This window comes from Cynocephalus volans, chromosome 6 (genome assembly GCF_027409185.1).
Source record: "Cynocephalus volans isolate mCynVol1 chromosome 6, mCynVol1.pri, whole genome shotgun sequence".
Taxonomy (NCBI): Eukaryota; Metazoa; Chordata; class Mammalia; order Dermoptera; family Cynocephalidae; genus Cynocephalus; species Cynocephalus volans.
The window spans coordinates 62,636,484-62,655,512 of record NC_084465.1 but is presented as its reverse complement, the minus strand read 5'-3'; the positions used below and the strand labels follow the sequence as shown (position 1 = coordinate 62,655,512).

The 19,029-nt window shown below is 37.3% G+C and overlaps 1 protein-coding gene across 1 annotated transcript in view; it reads right to left on the bottom strand.

Annotated features, from left to right (window-relative positions):
- ZNF804B (zinc finger protein 804B) overlaps nt 1-19,029 on the bottom strand; it is a 553,895-nt gene that overhangs the window by 486,405 nt on the left and 48,461 nt on the right. The gene's annotated exons all lie outside the window — the stretch shown is intronic.

Genomic DNA, 19,029 nt, shown 5'->3' with positions numbered 1-19,029 from the left:
AAATGACTAGATAAACAAGAAATCAGGATTAATTGTGGATAAACTATCATGAGGCTAATCAAGGTTTAGTGTCCTTTCTTTTGGTTCCCATAAAAGTAAAGTTTTCTTTTGTTCTTTCATTTAAAAAAAAAATTCTTCATAAAATCAATACTATTTCAAAAGCTTCAACTAAAACTAACAAGAGACCTTTTTCTCACAGTTGCATTGTCTTAAGAACTCTGATTAGAACATCACTATGGTAAAAATAAAATGGGTAAATTAATACCATTAGTTGGTCGTATATTCCCATAATCTTTTTAAATAGTGTTGCATTTTGATTTGGATATGGAGTTTGTATTAGCACCACATCAGAGAGAACATTTTGAATTCCCACCTTAAACAAATTGTTGCATTACAGTAACAGAATAGAATTCAAAAGCCAGTGATGCTCCAGCATTTCTCCTCATAATAAAAAGAGTTTCAAGTCAAGAACAAATAGTATAAATCCTGGCAGACTAAAATTAGTAATAGAATTGACATCTAAATGCTACATACAAATATAATACAATGAATTATGTTACATGAGTTCAATAACAAGTCACTTTCTCCAACTGGACAAAATAGATATTTACTTTAAGAACTCTAGGAGTTGTTTGTTTGTTTGTTTTTTCTTTCATTGTTTATAAAAAATAGTATTGTGGGCCGGCCCCGTGGCGCACTCGGGAGAGTGCGGCTCTTGGGAGCACAGCAGCGCTCCCGCCGCGGGTTCGGATCCTATATGGGAATGGCCGGTGCGCTCACTGGCTGAGCGCGGTGCCGGCGACACCACACCAAGGGTTGCAATCCCCTTACCGGTCACAAAAAGACAAAAATAATAATAATAATAATAATAGTATTGTTAGTTAGAAATAATATTTTGGAAGGAAAAAATCTAACCTTTTCCTAAAAGAATGTTTGACTTTGATATTTCTCCTTCAGAAGTAAATGTGAGGAGTTGGTTATGAGGCTGCTATTCTGTAATTTCTACAAGTTCATGGTAACCTTGAATATGGCCAAAGGATATTATTTAGCGATACTATACTCAAAATATTATATTCTCCTCATTTCCATAGTGCCACATACGTAAGAGACATACTTTAAAATTTAAAGTAAATCTGTGTTGAAAATGTTGGAGATTTATAAACATCATTTGTGGTTATTGGAAACACACAGATAAACAACTAAAAATATTGGGTAGAGTCATATAGAGATTCTTTATATCTAGTTATTTCTTTAAATAATCCTTTCATTTGAAGTAACATTTCAACAAATATAAATTGCACTTTTGGAATCACTATGAGCACTTAGCAATGCTCACTATACCTGGACTTGATGGTGATTTGACTTGCCCAGGAGCTAATGTGACCAGGTAATTATGGCTTACAGTAGATTCTTTAGAAGCTTACATTACAGAGGTGATTCTTGACATTTACACAATAGATACTTTTGTGCATTATAAATCATGCCCCAAACCACCTTTCATAGGCCAAACTCAGAATTTCATGCCAGAATTAATTGAAAGTGATTTAGAGGTACCCATGGTGGTTTGGGCAAGGGAAGGGAGGTCCGCCTTCATAATGTTGCTGTGACATTTGTAGAATATTAGCAGCACAAGCCAAACCAAAAAAACCAAAATCCTTTCTGACCATCCTCACCATAGCACATCCACAGTCCTTTCTATCCTCCCTTTTTTCTTCATGTTAAGGGGTTCAATGCAGATCCTTAGGGCTATAGGACACCTCAAGTTATCATTGCATACATAATCACCATTTTCTTCTTCCTTATCCCTCATTCAACTCCAGGCTATGAGAGCAGCAATTAGAGAAGGCAACTTGCAGTGCTGCTGTGGAAAGCAGATGGAGAGTCTTCTCCTCCCAGTGACCACACACGCAGCGTGGGATATCTACCCAACACCACTTTTTCATTAACCATGCTCCAGAACATTATAGGCATTTAGTCTAGGCGATTTAAAGACTGCAGCCACCCAACATTCAGATCAAGACCCTGTGGAAAGGATCAGACCAAGGCAATGTTCCTGTGAAAGAGGGAGGCTCACGTCTGAATTCTCTGGTTCCAAGAGAGAACTGGCAGGATCCCAAGCAGCAGTTTCCTCTCCTGGTGCCCACAAAGGTTTGCACTAACCCACTGGAATGCCTGAACCCTAGGAGGCAGAGACAGTGCCAGCAGGGACAGTATTTAACATTATAGTACTAATGGTAAGCTTTCCAAAAATAGAACACCACACCTGCTCCATTAAAAAAAAAAAAAAAAAAAAAAGGAAAGAAAATGGAAAAAAAGAAACTATTTTTTGAGGTTTTACTTTTCAAACATATTTTTTAGGAATGTATTATATAATAAAGTATGGGCTGCCTCTATCCTGTGGAAGACATCACCCTGTTATGAATCTAGATACACTCCTTAGAATTCTTAAATTATTTTGTAACTTTTTAAAAAAGTCTTCTATTTCAGCAGATCTTGCTAAAAAAGAAGTAGGAAAAAAAATCCTTCATTTATTACCTTGTGCTTCCATGGAATAATATTTGAGTAGAGCTTTGATTACAACTTAAACAACATTAAGTTCAAATTGATTTAAAACATCTAGAGTGTGTTTAAAAGTTACTATTAAAAAAGCATCACAGGACAAACTATACTTCCTGAACAAAACTTTGATCAGTCTCTTGACCTTGTTAGTATATACGGGTCAGTCATTTTGAGGAATCTTCTATAAATGCCAGGCTGTCAGCTGGAGACGTAGAATCATAATTTCCTCTAGTTTTTCAAAAACAACTTTGATAAATTTGTTGGAAAAAGTTGGGACTTTTTTATTGATATATTTTTATAATGACTTTCAATCTAGAAACTCATGTTCTTCATATAATTGTTGAGGGGGAATTCTTAATAGATTTTCTCCTTTCTTTGTAGAGTTTTAAAACTTAAGGAAAAAGTATATAGCCAAAGCACTTTAGTGTCTCAGACAAATCTGTTAGGAGAAAACATTCAAGGTGAGTGTATATCTTCTAAGGAAACAGGCAGAAGCTCATGGGCTCTGTCACGAGGTCTCTGCTCTAAAATGACTCAGGTCTCCCAGTTTTCATTGGAAACAACAATAAATGAGGGGGACAGAAAGTGGAAGCGCACTTTTGTAAAGTGTCACAATGGCTGGTGTAGAGAATATAGCCACGCACTCTAATATCTCCTGCAGCTGTTTCAGTAAACTGTATTTTTATTAAAATTGACCTTCAAAACTATGCGAAGAGCCAAAAATGTTCTAAGAATGTCAACCTCATTTTTTCTGACATATACCTAAGAAAAAGACACAGTGGTGCCAGCCACAAGAATCATGATGAGCAGTTCTATCCAACATTCTGATAGACCTGACAGTTCACTAAGTGGGTTCACAAGCATTACTTCAGTGCAGATGTACAGGTACAATTACTATCCCCATTTTTACAGATGATGATATTAAAGCTCAGAGATGCCATGCATCCTTCTGATATTAATGAGCAACTAAATGGCAGAGCAGAAAGTTACCCAAGGTTTCTGATTGCAAGTCTAGGTTTATTCTCACTATATCCTACACAGCAGACGCCCCTCAAAATGAACTCAAATTATCAAATACCCAGTTGGAATTTGCCAATGAGTGTATTTTCTACAGTAATAACTCATTATTTCCCATGATAGCAAAATATTTGTTTATGGAAAGACGGAAAGAGAAGTAACATTTGATGATCACTCGATATATGCCAGGTGGGAAATTTTTATGACTTTCATATGTATCCTATCAATTCTAATAACATTTACTCCCAGCCTACACTAATATAATTTTTTTTCTGGGAAAAAATAATAGACATAATTACTATTGTTTCATTGCTTTTGAAATTATTGGCTATAAATTATTCATTAACTTAGTTTTAATTTCTCAGCAACAATTATGTGCCAACTCGAGATTTTTGGTGAAGAAAATCTACAGATTGTTTTCAGAGATAATGAAATTTTTTCAAATACCAAATTTAACAACTCATGAAGTTGACATGTTAGACTTCACAGACATTTAATAAAACATTTATTCATTTAGATTTTGCCATTTTTTATAGTTTCCAGGGAATGATTCTTTTCTCTTTGTCTCAAATTTCTTTTTTACATCACCAAAAATCCTATGGCCCCCTAACACTGTGCTCTGGTACCTAATAAATAAAGTGGCCTGGGCACCATGCCAGGCACTTTATAGACCTTATCTCATAAGATTATCTGTTCAGTAAAATAAAGCATACTGGGCTACAGATAATAGGTAACCATGGCAAAGCCTCAGAAAAATCTATAAATAAAGTGGACTGTCTCCTAGGGAATTCTTAACACATCAGCAATTTTAGCATTCCTCTATTTGAATAACAATTGAGTCCAAGGCAAGAAATTGTAGCAAAGATTGCAAAAAAATAAATTAAAATAAAATAAAATCCTTTACTCCCCTTAAAAAATGTTACTAGAAATCCTAATCAGGTATGCACTTCATTTAATCAAAATGTAGTAGTGTTGGTTCATTAGTTGTGACAAATATATCACACTAGTGTCAGATCTGAACAACAGATAAACTGGGTGTGGGGTTTACCAGAACTCTCTGTACTATGTGCAACTTTTTTGTGAACCTACAACTATTCTAAAATAAACGGTTTATTTTTTAAAATGCAATTGTAGTAAAAATATTTCAAACAGCAAGCAAGTCACTAATAATCTTCCCTTCACCCTTTCCTATCTTTCCTTTCCTTTCATGGACAATCCAGTCATAGAGCCATTAGGTGGGGCAGCACTAACTACATAGGCAGAAAGCAGCCTGTTAAGGGGTGGTGGAGCATGGCATGAAATACCAGAGTCTGAACTGGATGGCAAGGGCATTTGCAAGCAAGGGGGCCTGGTATGGGATGACAGAGACCACGTGGGGTAAAAGTGTATCCACAGTTTGAGAAGAAGTGAGTAGCATGAGACTTCAGAGCTCTCCAAAGATAAAGATTGCTGTAAGAAGGAGTGTCCTGCAGTGGGGTGACAGGGCATGAGCAGGTTGAAGAGGATGACTGTGCAGTGAGATAGGGAGGCAGTTGACATAGAGCCTGAGACAGGCAGAAGGTAATATGTTCATGTGGCAAGGGGGAAAGCTGAGTGCAGTGTGTGTGAACCTAAGCAGGGTGAGAAGGGTGTCATCCAGGGGTGGAATTGGCCAGTGCAGGTGTCAGAATCTGAGAAGGTGATAAAGGGCATCAGCCAGGTGGGCTACCTGTCATGGGATGTCAGAGCATGGCCAGGCAGAGGAACGTGCCCCTGAGGGGAAAGGAGCAGCAACAACATGAGGTTACAAACAGGGGACTGGTAAAATAAACACAAAAAGAGTAGTGGGAACCCTTCACTGTTGAAGGAGTTGCAAACAAAAAAAGAGAGAAAACTAGAAAGCACTCTGGGCAGGGGTGGATTGGAATTAGAGGCATCAGCATAAACTGATGGTTTTCATTACACATCATATCAACATAAATACATGTGGGGAGGAGTGTAAACTGTCCTCTGAGAGGGACCTGGGAGCAGTTTCATCTCAGTAGCAACTGGTACACCTAGCACCCAGATATGAGCTTCTAAATATTGTTCTCAACTAGAAGAAACTAGGGCTCTTTGGAGAAATGGCTGATAACAGGGATAGGTTAGGGAAAGTACAAGATTAAACTGAAATATCTGTTGTATCAAAAAGCAAGAAATTGTTCAAAGAATGATGCAGAAATGTCAAAGAATACAAGATACAGCTTAAAAGGCTCCTGTGGCCAAATGTGGGACATTTTGAGCCTCAAAATAAAAAATGATAGTTATAATTTATAAAGTAGCAGTGAATAAAAAAGGAATCCCTGAGTCTATACTGATATAAATGCATAAACGAGTAAACTGAAAGTTGATGAGTACTTAGTTTTAAACTATCTCCTGGGATAGTGGTTCTCACCACACCCCACTCCCACCACCACCAAATGACCTTGTACCCTTATGCCTATGTCATGTTTGTGAACATGTTATATTATATGGCAAAAGGAACTTTGCAGATGTAATTAAGTTTACTCTTCAATAAATCTTAAAAACAGGGAGATTATTCTGGATTGTCTGGGTGGAGATATCAGGGAGATTCCAATTGCGAAAATGATTTGATTCATTGTTGCTGGCTCTGAGATTCAGAGGCCCGATGGGCCCATGGATTGGACAGAGGTCTCCAGAAGCTTTTCTGTAAGTCTGACATTGTTTCAAATATGTATATATAAAATATGTCTTAATAATACTACATCAAACTTACAGTAATACATATATATGTGTGTGTGTGTGTGTGTGTGTGTGTGTGTGTGTGTGTGTGTGTGTGTGTGTATCTCCTATTGACAATAACATATCCTGACAGTCTTTCTAACTTTCTAACTTACAGTCTATAAAGGAAAGAACTTGACTTGAAAATCTGTACTGGGTTTCTGGTATCTAACACAGTAAGCTTTTTTCCGTGTCCTGCTTTTGTTCAAGTTATATTTTGTTATGCTATCTACAGAATAATATGGATAGCATAGGTAAGAGATTCTAATAAAATAACATTTTAAATGTGATATATATACATATATATATATATATATATATATATATACTTTTTTTTTTTTAAACCAAGAAATTTGCAGAACAGGTTTAGTTCCCAATCGTGTAACCAGAAACCATTCCAGTAAAAGCTCAGGATGAAAAACAGGTTATTATTTATACCTTTTCTCATCTTTCTTCATTTAAGAACCTGACGGTCTTTTTAGCAACATGAAAGGAAAGTAAGGGGCAAGAAAAGTAAACATTATGTTTTTGGAATTTAATGTAAAGAATACAAATACTTAAAAAAACTAAAACTAATTGAGACGTAAAATAAAACACTATTGAATGCTAAAAAAAGAAAAAAAAAGTAAACATTACAACCCTCCCTGTAGGGAATAAGAAGGAACTAACTTTTATTGGGTGCCAGACATTAGACTAGGCACTTAATATTCATTGCCATATTTTGTTTTATAAAACAATTCTAGGTAGGTATTGACATCAATTCTCATTTTGAAAATTAGATAAAAGCTAAGAGATTTTATTCACAGTTCAAATATCCAATTCTAATAAAATAGATAGGCTAGATTTGAACCCCAAATTGTCTTTACATGAAATCCTTGGAATTCACGGTCTTTTCAGTGAACTAATTTGCCTCAAGAAAAAGCTAATGCTATCATCATTGACCTTAGTGTGTATGTGTGAGTGCTGTAAGAGAGGTAAGAGAGACTGGTTTATATGTTTGTATAATCAGGAAAGTTACTTATCAAATTTCAGAATAATAAAAAAAAACAAAGCTCTATAACAGAATCACATTCAAAAACATATTAAAATAATACATTCTCCCAAGGAATCCATAGTCTGTCATGCATTTTTCAGTTTGGTTAGATAATAGCCAGATGTACACCTTTTTAAAGCTTTTTGATCTTAGAAAACATGTATATAAGTATGTAGACTATTTTTTAATCAGAAATATAAAAAGCCCAACTCACTTGACAAAAAGTTTCCCAGATAGAACACTTAGTGACATAATATCAGCCAATATCCAATACCAATGTATGTAAAAATTAGAGCCAAGAAATAAGTACAATAAGTATACATTTTACACTCCTTTCCCTCAACTCAAAATCTTCACACTTCTAGAAATGTCTTCTCTTTGTTTCTCCCTGAGTACTACTTAGACTGATAGCACATTAGCTATACAGGTCAAGGAGTTTGGTACAAAACCTCATGAGTGCAAATTCATCATTTCTCTTTAGCATTTAGAAATCCAGATAATTATAAACACAGAACTCTTGCTCAGGGTCTTAGAGCACACTTATGTATAACAATTATATAACTCAGTTAGTATCTTTAATAGATATAGTGTCCTGTAGATAAGAAAATACATATATTTATGAGTATCTTAAGACTATTTCCAATGTACAGTCTAAATAGGAAAAAGTATGACTCGAAAAATTGTACTGGGTGTCTGGTATTTAACACAGTAAGCTTTTTTACTATGCCTGGCTTTTGTCTAAGATACATTTTGCTATGCTGAATTACTACAGAATAATGTAGATAGCATAGATTGATAAAGACAAAAGAGTTTACATCAAAAACATAAAGAAATTAATCATTTGTTTAAACAATTACATTAAGGGACTTTATTTAGTCTAGATAAGGGAATACAATACAATAATAAAATAACATTTTAAAAATATTTAGCAAACTGTGGCCATGGGTATAGTGGATTGGATTATGTTCCCCCTAAACTCCCTGAAGCTTGAATTGTATCCCCCAAGTTTTATGTATTAGAAACTTAGCCCCCTCCATGACTGTTAGGAGGGTGAGAAATCCTATTATAGTAATTGAAAGGTGGGGCCCTGAAGAGGTGATTAGATTGCAGGACCATGCAGTGGTGAATGGATTAAAAATGGTGGTCATGGGCTTTAAAAGGACAGTGCATGAGGAACTGTCTCTGTTCTCTGCTTCCACCATCTTGCAGTGTAAGACCACTGGGTCACCACCAGATGGACTTTGGACTTCCCAGCCTCAGAAACTTTAAGCAATAAACTTTGTTTTTATTTATAAATCACCCAGTTCCAGGTATTTTGTTACAAGCAACAGAAACAGACTAATACAATGGGGAATTAAATACATTTTTTAAATTCTACCTAGTAAGACTTGTGGGAAACACTTATTTCTCAGAATTTTTTATTAAAATATAATTCACATCACTGCACATACAATTCAACATTTTTTTATTGTAAAAAGCACATAACATAAAATTTACCACTGTAGCCATTTATAAGTATACAACTCAGTAGTGTGAAATACATTCACATTATTGTGAAACAGGTCTCTAGAATTTTTTCATCTTGCTAGATTGAAACTCTATACCTGTTAAACAACTAATCCTCCTTTCCCCTGATTATCATTATATTTTATGTTTCCATAAATTTGACTGTTTTAGATAGCTCTTTTTGTGACTGGCTTATTTCACTGAGCGTAATGTCCTCAAGTTTCATCCATGTTGTAGCATGTGACAGAATATCCTTCCTTTTTAAAACTAGAATAATATTCCATTGTATATAGATATCACATTTTATTTACTTATTCATCCATCAATTAACACTTATATTTCTTCCACCTCTTAGCTATTGTGAATAGTGTTACTATGATCGTGGGTGGGCAAATATCTCTTTGAGACCCTGCTTTCAATTCTTTTGTATATGTACCCAGAAATTGCTGGATCATATGGCAATTATATTTTTAGTTTTTGAGGAACCTCCATACTGTTTTCCATAGTGGTTGAACGATTTTACAATCCCACCAACAGTGCACAAGTGTTTGAATTTTTCCACATCCTTGTAAACACTTGTTATTTTCTCGTTTATGATAGTAGCAATCCTAATAAGTATAAGGTGTACACTTATTTTTAATGTAAGCAATGGACACTTTATTACTGGACATTTTAAGTAAAAAATTAAATGCATTTTGGAATGAATAAAGGTCAGCCATCATTAGATTCATAGGGATAGATTATTGACTGGTTTCCAAGTATTCAACTATTATAGCATGAAATCTATCATTGTCGGGGAAGGCTGTACCACTCCCACCTGTTTCAATTACTCTGGTAGAGGCTACTGTAACAGCAACAGTGAAGAAAGAGGGAGAGATTATCAATGTATCTGAGAAGATATCAACAAAAGATATTACATGTGGTATATAATTAAAAAGTTCTCAAATTGAGAACCACAATACAAAACCCTAACCTAATGGTAGGGTATTTGGTCAGAATTCACTCATACAAGATTACCTTACAACTTGAACTCAACTATCTCTGACAATAAAACTAATATCAGTTATTTTTATTGTTATTGTAATTACTATTATTACTATTATTTATTATTATTATTTGGCAGCTGGTCAGCACAGAGATCAAACCCTGGACCTTGGTGCTGTCAGCACCATGCTCTAATCATCTGAGCCAACCAGCCAGCCCATTTATTATTTTTAAAGATGTTTTCAAACAACCTTCTGAGATGTGGCATTCTAATTTTGATGGGTTTCTCAGTTTATCCGATCAAGGGTTAGAAATTTCTTTCTGTTAGCCAGTTTTGAGTTTCATAAATTCAGGATTTAACAACAAAGAACTCCTGGGAATAAACTGGTTCATCTTTCTGTAAGGGAACTTGACAATATGGGTCAAAAGCCTTACAAAATACATAATCAATTTCCCAGATAGTTCACATCTGGAGTTATCTTAATTAAATTGTGAAATAAATTAACAAAAATTAAAATTTAAAAATATTTATATACTGTTGCTTATTTTAACAAAAAAATTGTAGGCAAGGGGAGTTTCAAGATGCGGCGGCTGTGGCGGCTGGCGCGGAGTAGCTGAGGTGGAAAAGGTGGCCACTGGGCCTCAGGCAGCCGGGAAACTTGTGGACCTTCCTCTGGCCATATCTTAAGGGAGGACTGCTGCTGCTGGCCGGTCGTGGGGGCTCAACGCCACTTTGCCCCCGGCAGGAGAGGCTGCCTCATTTACAGGCAACAGCTTGGAAGTGTGGAGCAGGAAAAGAACTGATTCTTAGCTGCAAAAGCGAGTCTTGAAACAGGGAACACGGCGCCAGGGCTGCTGTGGATGCAGCCAGGATCCCGGAGGCTGGGGCCGCGCTGAAGGCGGCCAGCTGCCCGATTCAGGATTCGAGGTTTCAGGCCGGCATTAAAGAAGATTCCTGGGAGCGCCCGAGCGGCGCCGCGACTGAACAGCCCGAGGCGGCAGCGCCGAGAACACGGAAGGCAACAAACCAGAGACAGAGCGAGCGCCCGACCTGGCACAGCACTGTGAGTGATCCCTGGCACAGCTCTGTTCGGGGGGTGGATGCCCACGCGGCTCCTGCCTGCACCACCAGGCCACTCACTCCCCCGGTGCTGCCTCCATTTTCCCAGGTGCGGGCAGCTCCGCCCTGCTCGGCCATCACTGAGCCCATTTGCTTGGCCTGGCGTGGGGCTTTCCGGACCCTGAGGGCGGCCTCCTCTCCCACTCCCTCCGCGGTTCTCTGGCGGGGCTGGGGGTGTGGGGCGTCCCGACCAGTGTTGGGAGGGCTAGGAAGTACGGGCGGGCCGACTGTCACTCCACCACACCCTGGACTCCGGCCCCGGTAAACTTCCTGTTACTGGGAGGCAGATACCATCTCTGCGACCACCAGTTTGGAAAAAAGCCTAACGAATTTCTGGTTGGGAATAGTGTGGTAGGAGAGTTCCCAGGTCCGCTTGAACCTGCCGGAGAGCAGGCTGCAGGCGGGCACTAGACTCGGTTTATACCAGGGGGATACAAAGGTGAACAAGACCCGAGAAAGATCTACACAGTGCTACAAAGGCACCCAGAGAGACCGGTCGTCTGTGCCTAGCAGAAACCTGGTAGACTTCCTGGGCGAGGCGGTGCTGAGCAGGGTCTTGAAGGCCCAGCTGATAGACGAGGGGTGCAGAAGACACACCCCAGCCCAGCACAGTGTGCACAGAGGGGGGAGACATGCGGCCAGGGAGGCGGAGACTCAACAGAAACTACACACCCGGTGGGGTCGCCACTCCACGATCTAACAGCCTGGGCCAGAGCACACGGAACGGGGAGAAGTCCTGTACAAAAAGTGAAAGCTCAACAGAGATCACACACCCTGTGGTACGTGATCCACCAGCCCAGCAGAGTACAAGCTGACCAGAAAGGTGGATCCCCGGAGAAGCCCAAGACCCGAGGCAACCACACACACAAGACACTAGAGGCCAACTGAGCAGTCACAGTGGGAGCCATACCAAATTGGCAACCACAGCAACATCCTAGTTAGTCATTAGTCTCAAACCAGTGGACTGTGAAACCCCCTGCCACAATGAATAAACACCAAAAAAAAGACACCAGAAATACAAAAAATCAAGAAAGTACACCACCAAAAGTTAATAAATCTCATACTCTAGATCCTATAGAACAAGATGCCCTTGAAATAACTGACAAGGAATTTCGAGTGATAATTCTAAGGAAACTGAATGAGATACAAGAAAACTCAGCTAGACATCATGATGAAATGAGGAAAAGTATACAGGATCTGAAAGAGGAAATATACAAGGAAATCAATGTCCTGAAAAAAAATGTAGCAGAACTTGCTGAACTGAAGAAGTTATTCAGCGAAATAAAAAACACAACGGAGAGTTTAACCAGCAGGCTTGTCGAAGTTGAAGAGAGAACCTCTGAACTTGAAGATGGGCTGTTTGAAATAACACAAGCAGACAAAAAGAAAGAAAAAAGAATCAAGGACATGGAAGAAAATCTGAGAGAGATATCAGACAACCTCAAGCGCTCAAATATCCGAGTCATGGGTATTCCAGAAGGGGAGGAAAATGGAGATTCCATTGAAAACATATTCAACAAAATAGTGGCAGAAAACTTCCCAGGTATAGGAAAAATCACAGATCTTCAGATCCAGGAAGCTCAACAATCTCCAAACGTATTCAACCCAAAAAGGCCTTCTCCAAGACATGTCATAATCAAATTGGCAAAACTCAGAGACAAAGAGAGAATCTTAAAAGCTGCAAGAGAGAAGCGTCAAATCACCTATAAGGGAGCCCCAATCAGGTTAACATCAGACTTTTCATCACGAACACTAAAAGCTAGAAAGGAATGGGATGATATTTTCAAAATACTAAAAGACAAAGATTGCCAGCCAAGAATACTCTACCCTGCAAGGCTATCCTTCCGAAATGAGGGGCAAATAGTATATTTCTCAGACAAACAAAAACTGCGGGAGTTCACTACCACAAGACCACCCTTACAAGAAATCCTCAAGGGAGTACTGGGTTTGGTTCCTGAAAAATAACTACCACTGCCATAAAAACCTAAGAAAAATCTAAACCCGCTAGTACAATAAAAATGGCATTCATGAAGAGAAAACAAGCTAACAAAAACACTATCTACAACCTAAGGAACCAACAAACAAAGAAACCAAACAGTAAATCAGAAAGCAAGGAACAAAAGACACCTAAGACAACCAAACAACCAATAAAATGCTAGGAATAAATCAACACCTTTCAATAACAACTCTTAATGTTAAAGGCTTAAATTCCCCAATTAAAAGACACAGACTGGCTGACTGGATCAAAAAGCAGGACCCAACTATATGCTGCCTACAAGAGACCCACCTCACCCATAAAGATTCACACAGACTAAGAGTGAAAGGATGGAAAAAGATTTACCATGCAAACAGAAAAGAAAAACGAGCTGGAGTGGCTATTCTTATATCTGACAAAATAGACTTTAAACTAAAAACCATAAAAAGAGACAATGAGGGACACAACTTAATGATAAAAGGACTGATCCATCAAGAAGACATAACAATCATAAATATGTACGCACCCAATGTTGGAGCAGCCAGATTTATAAAACAAACTCTATTAGACCTAAAGAAGGAAATAGACACTAATACCATAATAGCAGGGGACCTGAACACTCCACTGTCAATATTAGACAGATCATCTAGGCAAAGAATCAGTAGAGAAACACAAGACCTAAACAAGACTCTAGACCAATTGGAAGTGGCAGATATCTACAGAACATTCCACCCAACAACCTCAGAATATTCATTCTTCTCATCAGCACATGGATCATTCTCCAGGATAGATCACATATTAGGTCACAAATCAAGTCTCAATAAATTCAAAAAAATTGGAATTATCCCATGTATCTTCTCAGACCACAATGGATTAAAACTAGAAATTAATAACAAACAAAACTCTGGAAACTATACAAACACATGGAAATTAAACAGCATTCTACTTAATGACATATGGGTCCAAGAAGAAATCAAGCAGGAAATCAAAAATTTATTGAAACTAATGAAAACAATGATACATCATACCAAAACCTGTGGGATACTGCAAAAGCAGTATTGAGGGGAAAATTTATTGCATTAAATGCTCACTTCAGAAGAATGGAAAGATGGCAAGTGAACAAACTAACACTTCACCTTAAAGAACTAGAAAAACAAGAACAATCCAATCCTAAAGTTAGCAGACGGAAAGAAATCATTAAGATCAGAGCAGAACTGAATGAAATTGAAAACAAAAAACAATTCAAAAGATCAACGAATCAAAAAGTTGGTTTTTTGAAAAGATAAATAAAATTGACAAACCATTAGCATGGCTAACAAAAAAAAGAAGAGAGAAGACTCAAATAACCAAAATTAGAAATGAAAAAGGCGATATTATAACTGAGTCATCTGAAATACAAGGAATCATTCGAGACTACTACAAACAACTATACGCCAACAAATTTGAAAATCTGGAGGAAATGGATAAATTTCTGGACACACACAAGCTCCCAAAACTGAACCGTGAAGACGTAGAAAATTTGAACAGACCAATAACAATAAAGGAGACTGAAGCTGTTATCAGAAGGCTCCCAACAAAGAAAAGCCCAGGACCAGATGGATTCACAGCAGAATTTTACCAAACATTCAAAGAGGAATTGACACCGATTCTTTACAAACTATTCCAAAAGATTGAAACGGACGCAAATCTCCCAAACTCATTCTATGAAGCAAACATCATCCTGATACCAAAACCAGGTAAAGATATAACCAAAAAAGAAAACTACAGGCCGATATCCTTGATGAATATAGATGCAAAAATCCTCACTAAAATACTAGCAAACAGAATACAGCAACACATACGAAAAATTAGTCATCACGATCAAGTGGGATTCATCCCAGGGATGCAAGGTTGGTTCAACATACGCAAATCAATAAATGTGATACACCATATTAATAAACTCAAACACAAGGACCATATGATCATCTCTATAGATGCTGAAAAAGCATTTGATAAAGTTCAGCACTCATTCATGACAAAGACCCTCTATAAGTTAGGTATAGAGGGAAAGTATCTCAACATAATTAAAGCCATATATGCCAAACCCACTGCCAATATCATCCTGAATGGGGAAAAACTGAAAGCTTTTCCTTTAAGAACAGGCACTAGACAAGGATGCCCACTCTCACCACTCCTATTCAACATAGTGTTGGAAGTACTAGCCAGAGCAATCAGAGAAGAGAAGGAAATAAAGGGCATCCAGATTGGAAAAGATGAAGTCAAACTGTCCCTGTTTGCAGATGACATGATCCTATATATCGAACAGACTAAAACCTCTACAAAAAAACTGTTGGAATTGATAAATGATTTCAGCACAGTAGCAGGATACAAAATCAACACACAAAAATCAGTAGCATTTCTTTTCTCCAATAGTGAACATGCAGAAGGAGAAATCAAGAAAGCCTGCCCATTTACAATAGCCACCAAAAAAATAAAATACTTAGGAATTGAGTTAACCAAGGAGGTGAAAAATCTCTATAATGAGAACTACAAACCACTGCTGAGAGAAATTAGAGAGGATACAAGAAGATGGAAAGATATTCCATGCTCTTGGATTGGAAGAATCAACATAGTGAAAATGTCCATACTACCCAAAGTGATATACAAATTCAATGTAATCCCCATCAAAATTCCAAAGACATTTTTCTCAGAAATGGAAAAAACTATTCAGACATTTATATGGAACAATAAAAGACCACGAATAGCCAAAGCAATGCTCAGCAAAAAAAATAAAGCTGGAGGCATAACACTACCTGACTTTAAGCTATACTACAAAGCTATAATAACCAAAACAGTATGGTACTGGCATAAAAACAGACACACTGACCAATGGAATAGAATAGAGAATCCAGAAATCAACCCACACACTTACTGCCAGCTGATCTTTGACAAAGGCACCAAGCCTATTCACTGTGGAAGGGACTGCCTCTTCAGCAAGTGGTGCTGGGATAACTGGATATCGATATGCAGGAGAATGAAACTAGATCCATACCTCTCACCGTATACTAAAATCAACTCAAAATGGATTAAGGATTTAAATATACACCCTGAGACAATAAAACTTCTTAAAGAAAACATAGGAGAAACACTTCAGGAAATAGGACTGGGCACAGACTTCATGAATACGACCCCCAAAGCACGGGCAACCAAAGGAAAAATAAACAAATGGGATTATATCAAACTAAAAAGCTTCTGCACAGCAAAAGAAACAATTAAAAGAGTTAAAAGACAACCAACAGAGTGGGAGAAAATATTTGCAAAATATACATCTGACAAAGGATTAATATCCAGAATATATAAGGAACTCAAACAATTTTACAAGAAGAAAACAAGCAACCCAATTAAAAAATGGGCAAAGAGCTAAGTAGGCATTTCTCTAAGGAAGATATCCAAATGGCCAACAGACATATGAAAAAATGCTCAACATCACTCAGCATCCGGGAAATGCAAATCAAAACCACATTGAGATACCATCTAACCCCAGTTAGGATGGCTAAAATCCAAAAGACTATGAACGATAAATGCTGGCGAGGCTGCGGAGAAAAAGGAACTCTCATACATTGTTGGTGGGACTGCAAAATGGTGCAGCCTCTATGGAAAATGGTATGGAGGTTCCTTAAACAATTGCAAATAGATCTACCATACAACCCAGCCATCCCACTGTTGGGAATATACCCAGAGGAATGGAAATCATCAAGTCGAAGGTATACCTGTTTCCCAATGTTCATCGCAGCACTCTTTACAATAGCCAAGAGTTGGAACCAGCCCAAATGCCCATCATCAGATGAGTGGATACGGAAAATGTGGTACATCTACACAATGGAATACTACTCGGCTATAAAAACGAATGAAATACTGCCATTTGCAACAACATGGATGGACCTTGAGAGAATTATATTAAGTGAAACAAGTCAGGCACAGAAAGAGAAATACCACATGTTCTCACTTATTGGAGGGAGCTAAAAATTAATATATAAATTCACACACACACACACACATACAAACCGGGGGGGGGGGGAAGAAGATATAACAACCACAATTATTTGAAGTTGATACAACAAGCAAACAGAAAGGACATTGTTGGGGGGGAGGGGGGGAGGGAGAAGGGAGGGAGGTTTTGGTGATGGGGAGCAATAATCAGCTGCAATGTATATCGACAAAATAAAATTAAAAAAAAAAAATGTAGGCAATTTAATATGTCCAAGAGTAGAGGACTGGTTAATAAATTAAGGTTAATCTGTACATTGGAATCTGTGAACCTATTAAACATAAGGCTTATTAACACTTTTTAATGCTTTTTATATACTTTTACACAGTCTTTTAAATATACTTATACTTTTTATGTACTTTTGGTACTTATTTATATGTTACTGATACTGAAAGTCATTCAAATATGTTACCAAGTGATAAAAGCAAGGTAGAAAACCATAATTATAGTAAAAGGCAAATAAAAAGCATGGGTGTGTAACAACATCAGTGAAACATATTAACTACAACTCATTACATGAAAAACTAAGCACACACCTACACACAATTGCAATCATTAGAGAACCACAGTGGTTAATGTTTCTGGATTATGAGATCAAAGTGGACATCATCTTGTTCTCGCTTCTCTTTGTTTTCTAAATTTTCTATAAGAAATATATATAGCGGATGTTCTATATAAAATAATAAAGGAGTGGAAACCTGGCAGGAATGCATGGGAACCATTTCTCAGGTAGGTGCATAGCTGCTTAGCCCTGGTTGCAGAGAGGCCGGGCTGATTACTATTATTCAAATGGCCACCTTCCACTACCAGAGGAAGCACTAGGCTGAGAAGCTGAGAACACCTGGGGCCGGAGGCATTCAACCTTAAATAACTGTGAGTGTTGATTGCTATCTTCTCACATTCTGATAAGGGAAAAGACAAATCAGTACTGTTCATAATAAGTGTGTCTGTGTCCTTGAGAGAAACTTTTATGCATAGGAAAGACCATTCATAGGTCTACTTTGGTTTGAAAGCTTAATATTAAATGTATTAAAGTTGCAAATTCAATAACCTACTTTTAAGGCTTCAGCATCAATTTACAAATTATTAGTCTAGCACATTTTAATAGTACTATATAAGAGGATTTTAACTGACATTGGCCTAATTTTTTAAATTTCTTATTTTAAAGGTAATTCCTTTACAAATTGCCCATTTCGATTAGATAGGTAGATAGATAGATAATATATACATATAAAATCTTAAATGTTCCAATACTACATAAAAATTGGTAAGATTTCAACTTAAAATAACAAATTTAAATCAATTACTCAGTTACACAATATAAGATGGAATTAAAAAGCTAATCCATTATTTAGTAATGCAGATTCTCTCACACATTAGAAATCTTTAAAATACCAAGTATGCACAGATCTCTTCTAGATACAAAAATATTGTATTGCTGTCAAAATTTAATTATTTTAAATATTTCTACTGTGAGTTATAAATCTTCCAGGGTTAAAAGATCTTTATCCACAAAGGAAATATTATCACTACAAACAAGTTTGAGGTTACTTTCTTAGCCAATTGAAGTTGTATCGTGATCTGGAATTTTTACCAAGTTGCTGACTGGACTTTTGTCCAGTCACCTGGACAAAAGAGTCCAGGTCAAGCCCTACTTCTAGTCTGTAAAAGAGACTTCATCACCTACCAAGGGTAGAATTCATAGCCCTTAGAAGCCACATAGCTCATATTCCAGATTTACTCATAATCTTACCTAATTTTTAAGTTAGGTTAACTTTCATTCTGCTAACTCTACCACTTAATTAAACTCAACATGTTGAGTCACTGCTTCCTTCAGTTCTGAATTCTTTAAAGATTCTTCATTTTCATTAGGGCCACAATATCTATACATATTATGTAACAGTTAATTGTATTTTGGATATCTTTCACAGCTTCCAGTTGCAACGTCTAAAGTCTTTCCGCCGACAAATATTTGAGTATCCACATATATTTTGGAGATGTAACATAGGAGTAAGAAGATGGTTAAACCCTAATAAGCTGTTCAGTGT